Raw genomic sequence first — 15,205 nt, forward strand, 5'->3', positions numbered from 1 at the left:
ACAAAAAATATTTCTTTTTTGTGCAAAAGATTGATTTCTTGCTGAATTCTATTAGTGTATGTGGTAGAGAACAAAAGAGGTAATCGAAACTATACTGTAGCTCGTATTGAAACCGAACAAACTGCGACCTCAACGAGGATACGATCAAGGCGAAGCGCATCAGGTGGGGCAGTCATGCCCGAACAACAGCAATGTCGCGCCCGGTGCTGCTTGGAAAAGAAGGATGTTTGGTGATGAGGAAAAAATAGCAACCCCTAACACGCTGGCAGCGGTGGGATTCGAACCCACGCCCCCGAAGAGACTGGAGCCTTAATCCAGCGCCTTAGACCGCTCGGCCACGCTACCACCTGTCAAAGCTCTGCCTTCAGAATCTGATATCTGGTGATTGAAATGTGGTTTTCTTGCATTTTGACCTTTGAGTCGAGGATTTTCCATTGAACGAATCAAATAAATGGGCTTTCTGAGCAATATTCATGCGACGAGGTGGCCGAGTGTTTGAGGTGATGGATTCCTAATCCATTGTGCTCTGCACGCATGGTTTTGTATCTCATCCGCGCCATTATTGCATTTACCGTTTGATGTGTCGCTTCCTTCCTGAAATTCAACCAGATGTCTTGGGCCTCGCTCCAATCCGAAGCCACGGTGGATGAATTTTGCATTGCTCGCTGATCTCTGCTCAAATCAGCAAGGAAAAATTGGTGCACGGAGGTGTTGCGAGTGTAAGATGTGAATAACTTGAAGGATCAAGAAAGTGCACAATGACGCCCCGGTAAAGCGAGTATCTGTCCACAGATAATACCTGACCTGCTGAGTGTTGCCAGCAGTTTCTGGATTTATTTTTGAGCTTTCACTATAGCCGTTTTCCTGACAACTTGAAACTTTACTCAAGGGCGCAGCTTCAAGCACAACTTTCTTGAGCTCTACTCACACACAACATAGCTCTTTACTTTCCGACACACTCGCTTTAAAATCTGGCTTATCCGCACACAGCTTCCTGCGCCACGAAAATTTGAAACACCTTTCGCTCTTGGCCTGCAATCGCTCCTTTTTCGCCACAGGCGCTCTTTACATTTATCCTCTACTCGATTCAATCCCATGTTTAAACAGAACTATTAAGATCAAGGCGGAATACTTCCGATCTTCCTGGGCAGCCCCAACTTACGAAATGTGCACCCCTCAACCGCCAATCGCAGCTCTGGAGCGCTGCCCGTCGGTCACGCAACTCAACTGCTGAAAGAAAAAATCCAAAAAGCATCAAAACAAAATCCAGTTCTTCAGTTACCATCACCTGGATCACAAGATTCGACAAGTAAAATTCGTGAACAATCGGGCGGCTGTCTTTCCAGAGGCCAGACCTGCTTTCATCGTGTTTGTCTGTCGAGCGGTCACGCAGATCGAAATGTATCGACTGGTTTCAAGGCGCAAATGAACATTGGTGCGAATCGGACATCTGCCCAATAGAAACAGTGGTCACAGCAGAACAAATTGAAACGCGTGAGGTCATGAAAGTGAATGCTGGAGTCGGCAATGCCGCAGGATAGTTTCCATGAAGTGGAAGGAAGAAAGGAAAGGCGGCATATTGGCTGTGGAAGGAAGAAAAAGTGGGGAAAACAGGCCAGTTTGAACTGTGGAGCATCAAGTACAGGCATGTGAGAGTGCTGGATTTGAAGGAATGGTTAGGTTTTTGCCAGCAACAAAAAATATTTCTTTTTTGTGCAAAAGATTGATTTCTTGCTGCATTCTATTAGTGTATGTGGTAGAGAACAAAAGAGGTAATCGAAACTATACTGTAGCTCGTATTCAAACCGAACAAACTGCGACCTCAACGCAGAGCATGGACGAGGATACGATCAAGGCGAAGCGCATCAGGTGGGGCAGTCATGCCCGAACAACAGCAATGTCGCGCCCGGTGCTGCTTGGAAAAGAAGGATGTTTGGTGATGAGGAAAAAACAGCAAACACTTTACACGCTGGCAGCGGTGGGATTCGAACACACGCCCCCGAATAGACTGGAGCCTTAATCCAGCGTCCTAGACCGCTCGGCCACGCTACCACCTGTCAAAGCTCTGACTTCAGAATCTGATATCTGGTGATTGAAATGTGGTTTTCTTGCATTTTGACCTTTGAGTCGAGGATTTTCCATTGAACGAATCAAATAAATGGGCTTTCTGAGCAATATTCATGCGACGAGGTGGCCGAGTGTTTGAGGTGATGGATTCCTAATCCATTGTGCTCTGCACGCATGGTTTTGTATCTCATCCGCGCCATTATTGCATTTACCGTTTGATGTGTCGCTTCCTTCCTGAAATTCAACCAGATGTCTTGGGCCTCGCTCCAATCCGAAGCCACGGTGGATGAATTTTGCATTGCTCGCTGATCTCTGCTCAAATCAGCAAGGAAAAATTGGTGCACGGAGGTGTTGCGAGTGTAAGATGTGAATAACGTGAAGGATCAAGAAAGTGCACAATGACGCCCCGGTAAAGCGAGTATCTGTCCACAGATAATACCTGACCTGCTGAGTGTTGCCAGCAGTTTCTGGATTTATTTTTGAGCTTTTACTATAGCCGTTTTCCTGACAACTTGAAACTTTACTCAAGGGCGCAGCTTCAAGCACAACTTTCTTGAGCTCTACTCACACACAACATCGCTCTTTACTTTCCGACACACTCGCTTTAAAATCTGGCTTATCCGCACACAGCTTCCTGCGCCACGAAAATTTGAAACACCTTTCGCTCTTGGCCTGCAATCGCTCCTTTTTCGCCACAGGCGCTCTTTACATTTATCCTCTACTCGATTCAATCCCATGTTTAAACGGAACTATTAAGATCAACGCGGAATACTTCCGATCTTCCTGGGCCACCCCAACTTGCCAAATGTGCACCTCTCAACCGCCACTCGCAGCTCTGTAGCGCTGCCCGTCGGTCACGCAACTCAACTGCTGAAAGAAAAAATCCAAAAAGCATCAAAACAAAATTTAGTTCTTCAGTTCCCATCACCTGAATCACAAGATTCGACAAGTAAAATTCGTGAACAATCGGGCGGCTGTCTTTCCAGAGGCCAGCCCTGCTTTCATCGTGTTTGTCTGTCGAGCGGTCACGCAGATCGAAATGTGTCGACTGGTTTCAAGGCGCAAATGAAAATTGGTGCGAATCGGACATCTGCCCAATAGAAACAGTGGTCACAGCAGAACAAATTTCAACGCGTGAGATCATGAAAGTGAATGCTGGAGTCGGCAATGCCGCAGGATAGTTTCCATGAAGTGGAAGGAAGAAAGGAAAGGCGGCATATTGGCTGTGGAAGGAAGAAAAAGTGGGGAAAACAGGCCAGTTTGAACTGTGGAGCATCAAGTACAGGCATGTGAGAGTGCTGGATTTGAAGGAATGGTTAGGTTTTTGCCAGCAACAAAAAATATTTCTTTTTTGTGCAAAAGATTGATTTCTTGCTGCATTCTATTAGTGTCTGTGGTAGAGAAGAAAAGAGGTAATCGAAACTATACTGTAGCTCGTATTGAAACCGAACAAACTGCGACCTCAACGAGGATACGATCAAGGCGAAGCGCATCAGGTGGGGCAGTCATGCCCGAACAACAGCAATGTCGCGCCCGGTGCTGCTTGGAAAAGAAGGATGTTTGGTGATGAGGAAAAAATGGCAAGCACTTTACACGTTGGCATTTAAACCACGCCCCCAAAGGTACAAGAGCCTTAATCCAGCGCCTTGGACCGCTCGGCCACGGTACCAGCTATCAAAGCTCTGCCTTCAGAATCTGATATCTGGTGATTGAAATGTGGTTTTCTTGCATTTTGACCTTTGCGTCGAGGATTTTCCATTGAACGAATGGAATGAATGGGCTTTCTGAGCAATATTCATGCGACGAGGTGGCCGAGTGTTTGAGGTGATGGATTCCTAATCCATTGTGCTCTGCACGCATGGTTTTGTATCTCATCCGCGCCATTATTGCATTTACCGTTTGATGTGTTGTTTCCTTCCTGAAATTCAACCAGAAGTCTTGGGCCTCGCTCCAATCCGAAGCCACGGTGGATGAATTTTGCATTGCTCGCGAGTATCTGACGCGTATCTGTCCACAGATAATACCTGACCTGCTGAGTGTTGCCAGCAGTTTCTGGATTTATTTTTGAGCTTTCACTGTAGCCGTTTTCCTGACAACCTGAAACTTTCCTCAAGGGCGCAGCTTCAAGCACAACTTTCTTGTGCTCTTCGCACACACAACATCGCACTTTACTTTCCTACACACGTTTTAAAATCTGCCCAATCCTCACACAGTGTCGTGCAGCACAATAATTTGAAAGACTTTCGCTCATGGCCTGTCATCGCTCCTTTTTCGCCATAAGCTCTCTTTACATTTATCCTCTACTTGATTCAATCGCATGTTTGAACAGAACTATTAAGACCAAGGCGGAACACTTCCGATCTTGCTGCGCCGCCCCAACTTGCCAAATGTGCACCTATCAACCGCCATTCACAGCTCTGCAGCGCTGCCCGTCTGTCACGCAACTCAACTGCTGAAAGAAACAAGCCAAAAGCTTCAAAACAAAAACCAGTTCTTCAGTGACCATCACCTGGATCACAAGATTCGACAAGTAACTTTTGGACTGAATCCGATTGAAACAACTGGAACCGAATTGATTGAGGCAGCAACTTCATACCAGCAGTGAGTGGATTCCAGCTGCATTTTGTTTTTTCGTCCTGCAGTTTCAAACAAAGGAACCAAAAACATAACAATCTCCACCAAAATTCGAACTCGGTTCGCTAGATTCAGAATTTAATGTGTTTCACTTTACACCATGGAACCCATTCATGAAAATATGCCGCAACCTCCATCCAAAGACACTTCACTCTTTTCTCAGCACGGCCATGTCGCTGCATCACTCACTGTTGCTGAACCTCTCCCATCAGCAAAACTGCAAGAAGTGGACAATTCCAAACTGCCACTTTGACTCGGCCCGTTCTCATCGATACCTTCAGCTTCCACCCTTTCCCTTCTGCTTCGTTCCGAAGCTCTGCGAATCACACAGCTGCTCGTCAAACCCATTGCTTCCCTCGTGACTGTTTCTGTTTCAATCTGCTCAGCGCAGATTCTGCTCCTATTACAATCTTGCCGGATAATCTGTGAATAAATATTGCAAGGCACTGATGCATGAACATTGGCGTAAAATAAAATGCAAACTTTGCCCGAGGACACGATCCAAGCAATGCCTGCATTTCAAGAGTCAGTGCTTTGAATTTCGACATGTTTGCCTGCTGAATGCAGATTGCAAAGAAAAATTCAGCAAACACCATTCTTTGGTGCAGTGACGCGCAGCGTTGCACATGAAGCAACTTTCTCTTCTGAAGATTTGGGAAAGCAAAAGATAGGCTGAGCTGAGAGACTCATAGAAAGGTTACAGCACGGAAGGAGGCCGATCGATACATTGAGTCCTGCCAACTCTGTGCAAAAGCAATGCAGCCAATCCCACTTCCTCGCCCTGTCCCCGTGGCCCAGCACATGTTTTCCTTTCAAGTATTTTTCAGTTCCCCTTTGAAAGCCACGATTGAATCTGCCTCCACCACGCCCCCTGGCAGTGCATTCCTGATCCGAACCACTCACTGACGAAAAAAGCTTTTTCCTCAAGTCAGCTTTGGTTCTTTTGCCAGTCACCGAAATCGATGTCCTCTGGTTCTTGACACTTCCGCCAATGGGAAAAGTTTGTCTCCATCTATTCTGTCAACACCGCTCATGATTTTAAATACCTCTCTCAAATCTCCTCTCAATCTTCTCTGTTCCAAGAAGAACAACCCCAGCTTCTCCAGTCGATCCACGTAACCAAAGTCCCTCATCCCTGGAATCATTCTCGTTCATCTTTTCTGCACCCTCTCTTAGGCCTTCACATTTTTCCAAAAGTGCGGTGACCAGAATTGGACACAATACTCCAGTTGTGGTCGAACTCATGTTTTATAAAGGTTCATCATGAATTACGTGCTTTCGTACTCTATGCCTCTATTTATAAAGCCCAGGATCCCGTCTGCTTTTCTGAACCGCTTTCTCAGCCTGCCTCGCTACATTCAACGATTTGTGCACATAAACCACCAGATCTCTCTGTTCCTGCACCCCTCTTCGATTTGAGCACTCTAATTTATGTTGCTTCTCCTCCTTCTTCCGACCAAGGTGTATCACCTTGCATTTTTCTGGGTGAAATACCTATATCCACTTGCAGTCTATCACTATCCTCCTCACTGTTCACTATACTTCCAAGATTTGTCTCATCTGCAAATTTGGAAATTGTGCCCTGTACACCCAAGTCCAAGTCATTAATAAATGTCAAAAGCGGCAGTGGTGTGAGTACCGACCTGTGGGAAACATTACTGTACACCTCCTTCCAATCCGAAAAACAACCGATCATCAATCCTCTCTGGTTCCTGTTACTGAGGCAATTTTGTATCCATGTTGCCACTGCTCCTTTTATTCTATGGATATCAATCTTGATGACAAGCCTATTATGAGGCAATTTATCAAACGCCTTTTGAAAGTTAAAAAACACCACATTAATCGCATTGCCCTCATCAACCCACTCCGTTGCCTCATCAAAAACTCTATCAAGTTAGTTCAATACGATTTGCTTTGAACAAAAGGCCAAATTTATACAAGGAGCTCGAGCCTCATTGATTGAGGTTCCACCGAAATTTGAATTCGGATCGCTGGATTCAAAATACAGAATGCTCACCATTACACCATCAAACCCATTTATTAAAACAGGCGGCCACCTTCCTTCAAAGATACTGGGCTCGTTTATCAGCATCGCCATGGCGCTGCATCGTTGACTGCACGAGGGCACTGGCAAACCTCTGCCATAAAAAAAAACTGCAAGCCCTGGTCAATCCCAACCTGCCACTTCGGCTCCGCCCTTTCTCATCCAGACGTTCAGCTTCCCCACTTTACCCTTTGATAAGTGTCGATGCTTTGCCAATCACACAGCTGCTGTCAAATCCATCGCTTCGCTCGTTGCTGCTTCTGTTTCACACTGCTCAGCGCAGCTCGTCTTGTTGGATAATCAGTGCATAAACATTGCAAGGCACTGATGCATGAAGTTCGGGGTAAAAAGAAAAGAGCTCGATCCTCACGGATTGAAGCTGCGATATCCCCACCAACAGGGATTGGATTTCAAGTGCGTTTGACTTATTCTGCCCTAAACTTGCAAACGAATCGGACAAAATTCGAGGTTTAAATTTGGATCGCTGGAGCCCAAGTCCAGAAGGCTCAACATTGCACGATGGAATCCAACTGATTACTTCTGCCGGCACCCACCAGTCAAAGATACTTGACTCTTTTCTTAGCACTGCCATAATGCCATATCACTGACACCTCGAGGCTACCGACAAACCTCTCCCATCAGCAAAACTGCAACTTCTTGCAAAGAAAATGTAAACTTTGCCCGAGGACATGATCCAAGCAATGCCTGCCTTTCAAGAAACAATGCTTTGAATTTCCACATGCTTGACTGCTGAATGCAGATTACAAAGAATAGCTCAGCAAACACCATTCTTTGGTGAAGTGAAACTTAGCATCAAAGAAAAAACAACTTTCTCTTCTGCTGATTTGGGAAAGCAAAAGTCCGGTTGAGCTTTTGAACTGAAATCGATAGAAGCAACTGAAACGTCATTGATTGAGGCAGCAAATTCCAAACAGCAGGGAGTGCATTCCAGCTGCGTTTTGTTTTTGCGCCCTGCAGTTGCAAACGAATGGGACAAAAACAAATCAGATTCCACCGAGATTCGAACTCAGATCGCTAGATTCAAAGTCCAGAGTGCGCACCATTACACCATGGAACCCATTCCGTAAGAAATGTCGCACCCTCCATCCAAAGATACTTGGCTCTTTTCCAGAACTCGGGGACGTCGTCGATAAATTGGAGCCAGCGCTTTCAGGAGTGAAGTTGGCAACAAATCTGCACGAAAACGTTTGGTTAAGGTAGGCCCGTTCTTCTGCAAATGACAGTTAATGCTAGCGCCTTTGTTAATTTTAAATCTGTGATTTGGAGATGCAGTTGATGGACTGGGGTTGACAAACGTAAGGAATCTTACAACACCAGGTTTTCGTCCAACTGTTTTATTTGAAAATCACAAGCTTTCGGAGGCTTTCTCATTCGTCAGGTGAGCGAGTATGGGATTCCATGGAAGGTTACCGTATTTACAGTCAGAGAACAATACCTGGTGATTACAGATAATCTTTCCAACTGCCCGTTGTCAAGGCAATCAAAGTGTTGAGACAGAGTGATGTGACCTGCAGCACGACCGAATACACAAACGGCCAGAACAAAAGACAGACAGAGAGAGAGAAACATCCGAAAGGAAGAGAAAGACAGAGAATGAACCGTTGTGTTAAAAACAGATAACTTTCTTTCGCTGGTGGAGTTACCTGTAGCGTGACATGAACCCAAGATCCCGGTTGAGGCCGTCCTCATGGGTGCGGAAATTGGCTATCAATTTCTGTTCGACGATTTTGCGTTGTTGTGTGTCTCGAAGCCCGCCTTGGAGAATGCTTACCCAAAGATCGGTGGCTGAATGTCCTTGACTGCTGAAGTGTTCCCCGACTGGGAGTGAACCGTCCTGTCTGGCGACTGTTGCGCGGTGTCCGATCATCCGTTGTCGCAGCGTCTGCATGGTCTCGCCAATGTACCATGCTCCGGGGCATCCTTTCCTGCAACGTATGAGGTAAACAACGTTGGCCGAGTCACAGGAGTATGAACCATGTACCTGGTGGGTGGTGTCCTCTCGTGTGATGGTGGTATCCGTGTCGATGATCTGGCATGTCTTGCAGAGGTTGCCGTGGCAGGGTTGTGTGGTGTCGTGGACGCTGTTCTCCTGAAAACTGGGTAACTTGCTGCGAACGATGGTCTGTTTGAGGTTGGGTGGCTGTTTGAAGGCGAGCAGTGGAGGCGTGGGGATGGCCTTAGCGAGGTGTTCGTCGTCATCGATGACATGTTGAAGGCTGCGGAGAACATGGTGTAGTTTCTCCGCTCCAGGGAAGTACTGGACGACGAAGGGTGCTCTGTTGGTTACGTCCCGTGTTTGTCTTCTGAGGAGGTCTATGCGATTCTTCGCTGTGGCCCGTCGGAACTGTCGATCGACAAGTCGAGCGTCATATCCCGTTCTTACGAGGGCGTCTTTCAGCGTCTGTAGGTGTCCATCGCGTTCCTCCTCGTCTGAGCAGATCCTGTGTATTCGTAGGGCCTGTCCATAGGGGATGGCCTCTTTGACGTGGTTGGGGTGGAAGCTGGAAAAGTGGAGCATCGTGAGGTTGTCCGTGGGCTTGCGGTAGAGTGAGGTGCTGAGGTGGCCGTCTTTGATGGAGATTCGTGTGTCCAAGAAAGAAACCGATTCTGAGGAGTAGTCCAAGGTGAGTTTGATGGTGGGTGCATTTTAGCCCGAACTACAAGTTGAAGCTGCAACTATAAAGTTACCTGGGCCCACTCCCCGACCATGTCTGCTCTTTGTTTTAATCAGTGAGCACTGGTTCTTTGCTCAACTTTGGCTTCCAAATTCCTGGAATTTCCTGGACTTCAAGACGACGCCACTCCACTGGACTGCACTTGAATGCACTGGATTGCATTGTTACCCTTAGCTGCTGTGATTGATGCCCACCTTCCACCACTGCTAATAGCTGCTGAGCTTATGACTATCCTACTGGTCCTACTATTATTTTTTATCTTTATTTTGCTTCAGTTCCTGGTTCTTAGTTATAAATTCAGTCCCTGGGCCACATTCAATTTCTCCGCCGTTTCTTCATCTTCTAATGACCTTCAATTTCCCCACTGTTTTTCTGCCCGTGATTCGTTGTGCACACCTCCTAGCTCTTCATTCGCACAGAAATACCTCCAGCAATGCCCCCTCTGTTACTCTTCCCTTCAAATAACTTCTGGACTCACTCGCTCTCCCCACCTGCCTCCGAAACTGGACATCAGTTCGTCGATGCTCCAAGCTGACTCCACCATACCTACATCAAATTTACCCTGCTCCGGTACTTCTGGCTTTAAATTTGGACTCCCGCCTATTGTCTCATTGTCTCCTCTCTATTCCCCATTTATTAGCAGGACATTTAGGGATGGACAATAAATGTTGGCCTTGCCAGCGACTCCCACATCCCATGAATGAATACAAAATATCCACTTATATCGTCCAAATGGAATACCAGAAGGTATTTGATAAGGTTCCTCTCAAGAGATTGGTAGCGAAATTTAAAGTGCATGGAATTGGAGGTAAGCTTGTGAAATATGTTCGTAATTGGTGAAAAGGTAGGAGACAGAGAGTCGGTGTATATAGACGAAAGAAGGAGGGGCCGTTCTCTTGGAGCAGAGAAGGTAAAGGGAAGATTTAATGGAGGTGTTCTTAATCATGAAGTGTTTTGATAGAGCAAATAAGGAGAAACTTTATCCAGAGGCAGAAGGGCCTGTAACCAGAGGACGCAGATTGATAGTATTGGCAAAAGAACCAGAGGCGAGGTGAGGAGAACTTGTTTTTAAAACAGCGAGTTGTTATGATCTGCAACGCAGTGCATGAAAGGGTGGTGGAAGCAGATTCACTAATAACTTTCAGAAGAGAATTGGATAAATATTTGACGAGCGAAAATTTGTGGAAAGGACAGGGGAATGAGACGAATTGGACACTTTTCAAAGAGCCGGTTCAGGCACGAAGACCGAATGGCCTCCTTCTGTGCTGTATCAGTCTATGATGCTATGATTCTATGAATGCATTCTGATTGGCAGAATGTGGCAAATGGCGGTGAACGAAGGAATAGAGAGTTATATATCCAAATTTTCACGTAGCACTAAATTAGGAGGCATGGTAACGTGTGTAGATTGGAGCAGGAAGTTACGAACGGACATTGCCAGACAAAGAGAGTGGGCAAAAATATGGCAGATGGAGCTTAATTTGAGGAAGTGTGAGGTCATCCACTTTGGATCCAAGAAAGAAAAATCTAAATATTTTCTTTGTGGCGAGAGACTAGGAAGTGTGAAGGAGTAAAGATATTCGTGTGTCAAGGAACACAAATCATTAAAAGCTGCTATAGAGGTACAAAAAGCAATCAAAAAGGCTAATGAAGTGAAAGCCTTTATCTTAAGTCGGCTGGAAAACAAAAGTGAGGAAATGATGCTTCAGATGAACAGATCCTTGTTCATATTCCATCTGGAGAACTTCGTTCAGTGTTGGGCACTGCAATTCAGGAAGGGTTGGAGGGAGTGTAGCACAGATTCAACTGAATACGTGGGCATAAAAGGGGAAATTATGTGGACAGGTTGCATAAAGCTGACTTGTATTCCCTTGAATTTATACGGTGGGAGGGCCATTTAATCGGCGTTTAAACTGGTGAAGAGATTCGATAGGGGAGTTACATAGAAACCATTAGCTCTGGTGCAGCGATATAGAACAAGTGAGCAAATTCTTACAATTAGAGCTCGGCCGTTCAGGAGTGATATCAGGAAGCACGTTGGACACACAAATGGCAGTGAAAATCAGTGGATGCTGGCTCAATTGAAATGTTCAAGAATGCGATAAATTGAGATTTGTTTGGTAAGATTATCAAGGGAAATGGCTTGAAAACGTCTAAATGGAGTTCAGGTACAGATCAGCCATTATATGATTGAATGACGGAACAGGCCAGAGGGACTGCATGGCGTCCTCCTGTCACTGTGATCCTGTGAAAGTAACTGAGTTTGTAAAATCACTTCTCCAGCGGAGGATACTCGACACACGTCGTCGACTCATTCCCTGAGATAAAAACAGGAAATGCAGGAAATACTCAACGGGTCAGGCAGCATCTGTGAAAGGAGGAAGGTAGAATAATTTTTCAATCGATTATCTTTCGCCGGAAGGTTATCCCACGTTCGTCTCCACACAGACGTTCTCTGACCTGATGAGTTTTTCCAGCAGTTTCTCTTATTATTTCAGATTTCCAGCATCTTACTTCATACATTCTGTCCGCACATTAAAGGTGCAGTTTGGCACCGCTGTATTTGATGAATTCCGAAGAATCTCAAAGCCCTCGCTTAAAGTCTCAAATAGGGAAATGGAACCAAGGTGAAAAGAATGAGATCCCCCTGGGATTTGATGCCAGGAACTCCTGCTCATTAGACAGGCTTTTTAAGCAACTAAGGCATGGAGCCCTGAAGTACATCCGAGACACCGCATCCGGTCATGACAAACGCTAGCAGCCTCTTGTTGCTGTCTTTTAGGGTTTAAGTCAAGTTTTTGTCATCAAATCGCTTTGTCCTTCTCTTTCTCTTTTCTATTTCCACCTGTTTCGAAACACTGCCTGTATCTCGGCTCTGTTTAACCCTGTGACCATCTCTGGTTAATTCTGGGTCAATCCGTGTGTCTGGGTTTGTTTCTGAGTGAGCCGGAGGCTTTAAGAAATGTTCTCAAACTTCTCCAATGAATCACTCAGAGGTGACAAATTTACCCGAGATTTTTCTACCGTAATTAGCAGAGCAGATCAGACACTTCACTCCCTTAAACTGGGAAAAGAATGGGCCGAAACTTCAGACAATGTTCCGTGTACCGGGAGGCAGCAGATAAAGCATTCGGTCTCGAATCATTAGTCTGACGATACCGGATTCTTTACTCTTAGTCTGGTTCAGCAAAAACTGAAAGCGAATACACTTGAAAGTTTTAACACAATTTTATTAGCTGCAGCTGACCCATCTATAGAATTGATTTCAACTCTTGACAGAGTCTGGTCAATCTCATAGAACAGGCAAATTACACAGTCAAAGTTCACACAATGATGCATTTTCAGAGTGGGGAGGGACATGAGTAGCAAGGGGTTAAAACCAATCATAAGCTGAGTCTGGGCAAGCCATACAAACTGACATCATGACCGACCACTCACAGGTGATACCTGTTCATACGTAGGTCACAGGAAAGGGAGTCTCACTTATCTCAGGCCTGGCATGTTTTTCGACCTTGTCCGAAATAAGGATCCATTCATTCGGTAGCTGCAAAACAACACTCCCTACACCTGCTTACCCCAGAATTCAGCTTATCATATCGCTTTGCTTGATTCATAATAAAGCATACATTTTCATACAGGAAATTAATAACATAAACGAATGGTCAAGGATAAGCTCATTTGAAAAGCTCATTGTTCTAATTCTTGCCAGCAAAATGGGCCACTTATATTAACCCTTGGTTTACCATACTGCCATTTTGTTATGGAGGCATCTTATTGAGCTACTGAAAGCTTACGACATATGCATTTCATTGGAGGGGCACCTCGTAGGTATTCTCATTCCCCCCTTTTATCATTTATGATAACTAATCTTTGCTCAATCAACAGTTCTGATTGGTCAAGTCTCTACTCGGATTTGGTTGATGGCTATCTTGCAGACAATTTTGATGCTAAGAACGGTTGTGGCGAAAATGAGTATTGCTGCAATTAGGATAACCAATCCATGCACTAGATGCGCTCCCCATGAGGTACCGAAAAGCCAGTCTAACCAACCCTCCCTTGGGGTTTGGCGTAATTTCTTTACTTCGTCCCGTATGTGCTTAGCCAGATTAGTTATATTTTCTGAGTTATCTGGTATGCAGATGCAGCACTCTGATCCAATCAGCGCACACGTTCCCCCTTTTTCGGCCAACAGATAGTCTAGAGCCATGCGATTTTGCAAGGCCACTGGACGCATGGCTATCATTTCGGCGTTAATGTCCTGCAGTGCGTCTGCTGTTTCATTAGCTACCTGTTCTAAGACGGAAGCGATAAGCCGAATTTCCTTGATTGTCCTGCCCACCCCATACCCAGGGAACAAAATAGCGAAGTATCGTTCTGTCTCTGTGATTTCCCTTTTGAGTCGGTAATGGCGATGATCTGCTAGGGAGGGCAAGTGATGGATGTATGGTACCACATATCCCAAAAAGCAGGACCCAGTCCATTTCTGAGGCAACCATGGGTATGCCTTAATGTCCGCATATGAAATACGTACCATTGTAGGCTATCAGATTGGAGGGCAATTCCGTGAATGGGGGCACCCCGTCAGGTCCCAGAGGTTGTTCCCCACCCCCCGGAGTCTGTGCTGCAATACTGACCCATTTCCGCAGCCGGTCCATTGGATGGTACTGGGGCTGGCGTATATTGTCACATTGATGTATTGAGTACATCTGCTCCATCCCATTACCTGTCCACCCGTGGTGTTTTTAGACAGGCATATTACCCCCTGAGGCCTTGACGTGTTGGTGAGCATCAGGAATGGGGGCTTATAGGTACGATTGTAATTGGGTTGGTACCACCCCTTAAATTTGATCCCACACTTGGTGTGGTTGGTGTATTTTCTCCATTGCTCCCCCACTGGAACTGGCACTGTTAAATCGTATGCTCGTACATAGCCATTGTCTCTAATACCGTTCCCGTCAGTTTCATTCCGATTTATCACCCATTCTGCCATTTCTGGGGAAGTTAGGGGAATCGGCCTTCGAGGGATACCTCCCTTGGAATGGGTAGGGATATGGGAGCACACCCAGCAGGAGGACATGTTTAAGCTTTGGGCATAGAGATGAGACATACAGAGAAAAGTATTCAAATACAGTCCCCGAGACACCCGAGTCACGGAGCGCCTGATCCCTCCTTCAGAGCATGGATCTGGGGCTGGGAATTCACTTTCGTTTCGGTGGCAAACAAAATCAAATTTGCATTTAGTCCGATAACATGGTAAGTGACTGTTCCTTTGTTGTGCTCCCAATATCAGCGTCCGGTAGGGCTGCCGCAAGAGCCCGGTAGAGGCGTCCACCTGGGTGACGTTCCATATTCCGAATCCATCTGGGTCGTTGCATCGAAGTACGTCTCCTGAGCATAGGTGGTATATGCGTTCAGGCTGGTCGCGCTGACATGTATCCTGTTTGTTCACTCCCAGGGTGTAGCAGAGTAGAATAGAGGAGATCCGTAGTAAGGCTTTCATGGCTGGTCACGACACCTGTATAGGAAAGATTTCTTGAAAGAAAAGAGAAGTTAGCATTTTAAATTTAAAACGTGGGACTGATAGTTTTACAGTGGTGGAGGTGAACCCAAGCACTCTTCCCCTCTACTTTCACAGCGGTAGGGGTGGTGAGTAAGACTTGATAGGGCCCCTCCCAACGAGGTTCCAGTCCTTTCCTTGTCCAATTCCTGATTAACACATACATTCCCGGTTCGATTTTAGATGGACTGGTTATAGGAGGAAGTT

General features: G+C 45.9%; 1 non-coding gene across 1 annotated transcript; it reads right to left on the reverse strand.

Annotated features, from left to right (window-relative positions):
* Nucleotides 1-263: 263 nt before the first annotated feature.
* trnal-aag (transfer RNA leucine (anticodon AAG)) lies at nt 264-345 on the reverse strand. The gene has a single exon. It is a non-coding gene; the product is annotated as a tRNA-Leu (tRNA).
* Nucleotides 346-15,205: the final 14,860 nt, after the last annotated feature.

The sequence above is a fragment of the Heptranchias perlo genome, chromosome 35, assembly GCF_035084215.1.
Source record: "Heptranchias perlo isolate sHepPer1 chromosome 35, sHepPer1.hap1, whole genome shotgun sequence".
Taxonomy (NCBI): Eukaryota; Metazoa; Chordata; class Chondrichthyes; order Hexanchiformes; family Hexanchidae; genus Heptranchias; species Heptranchias perlo.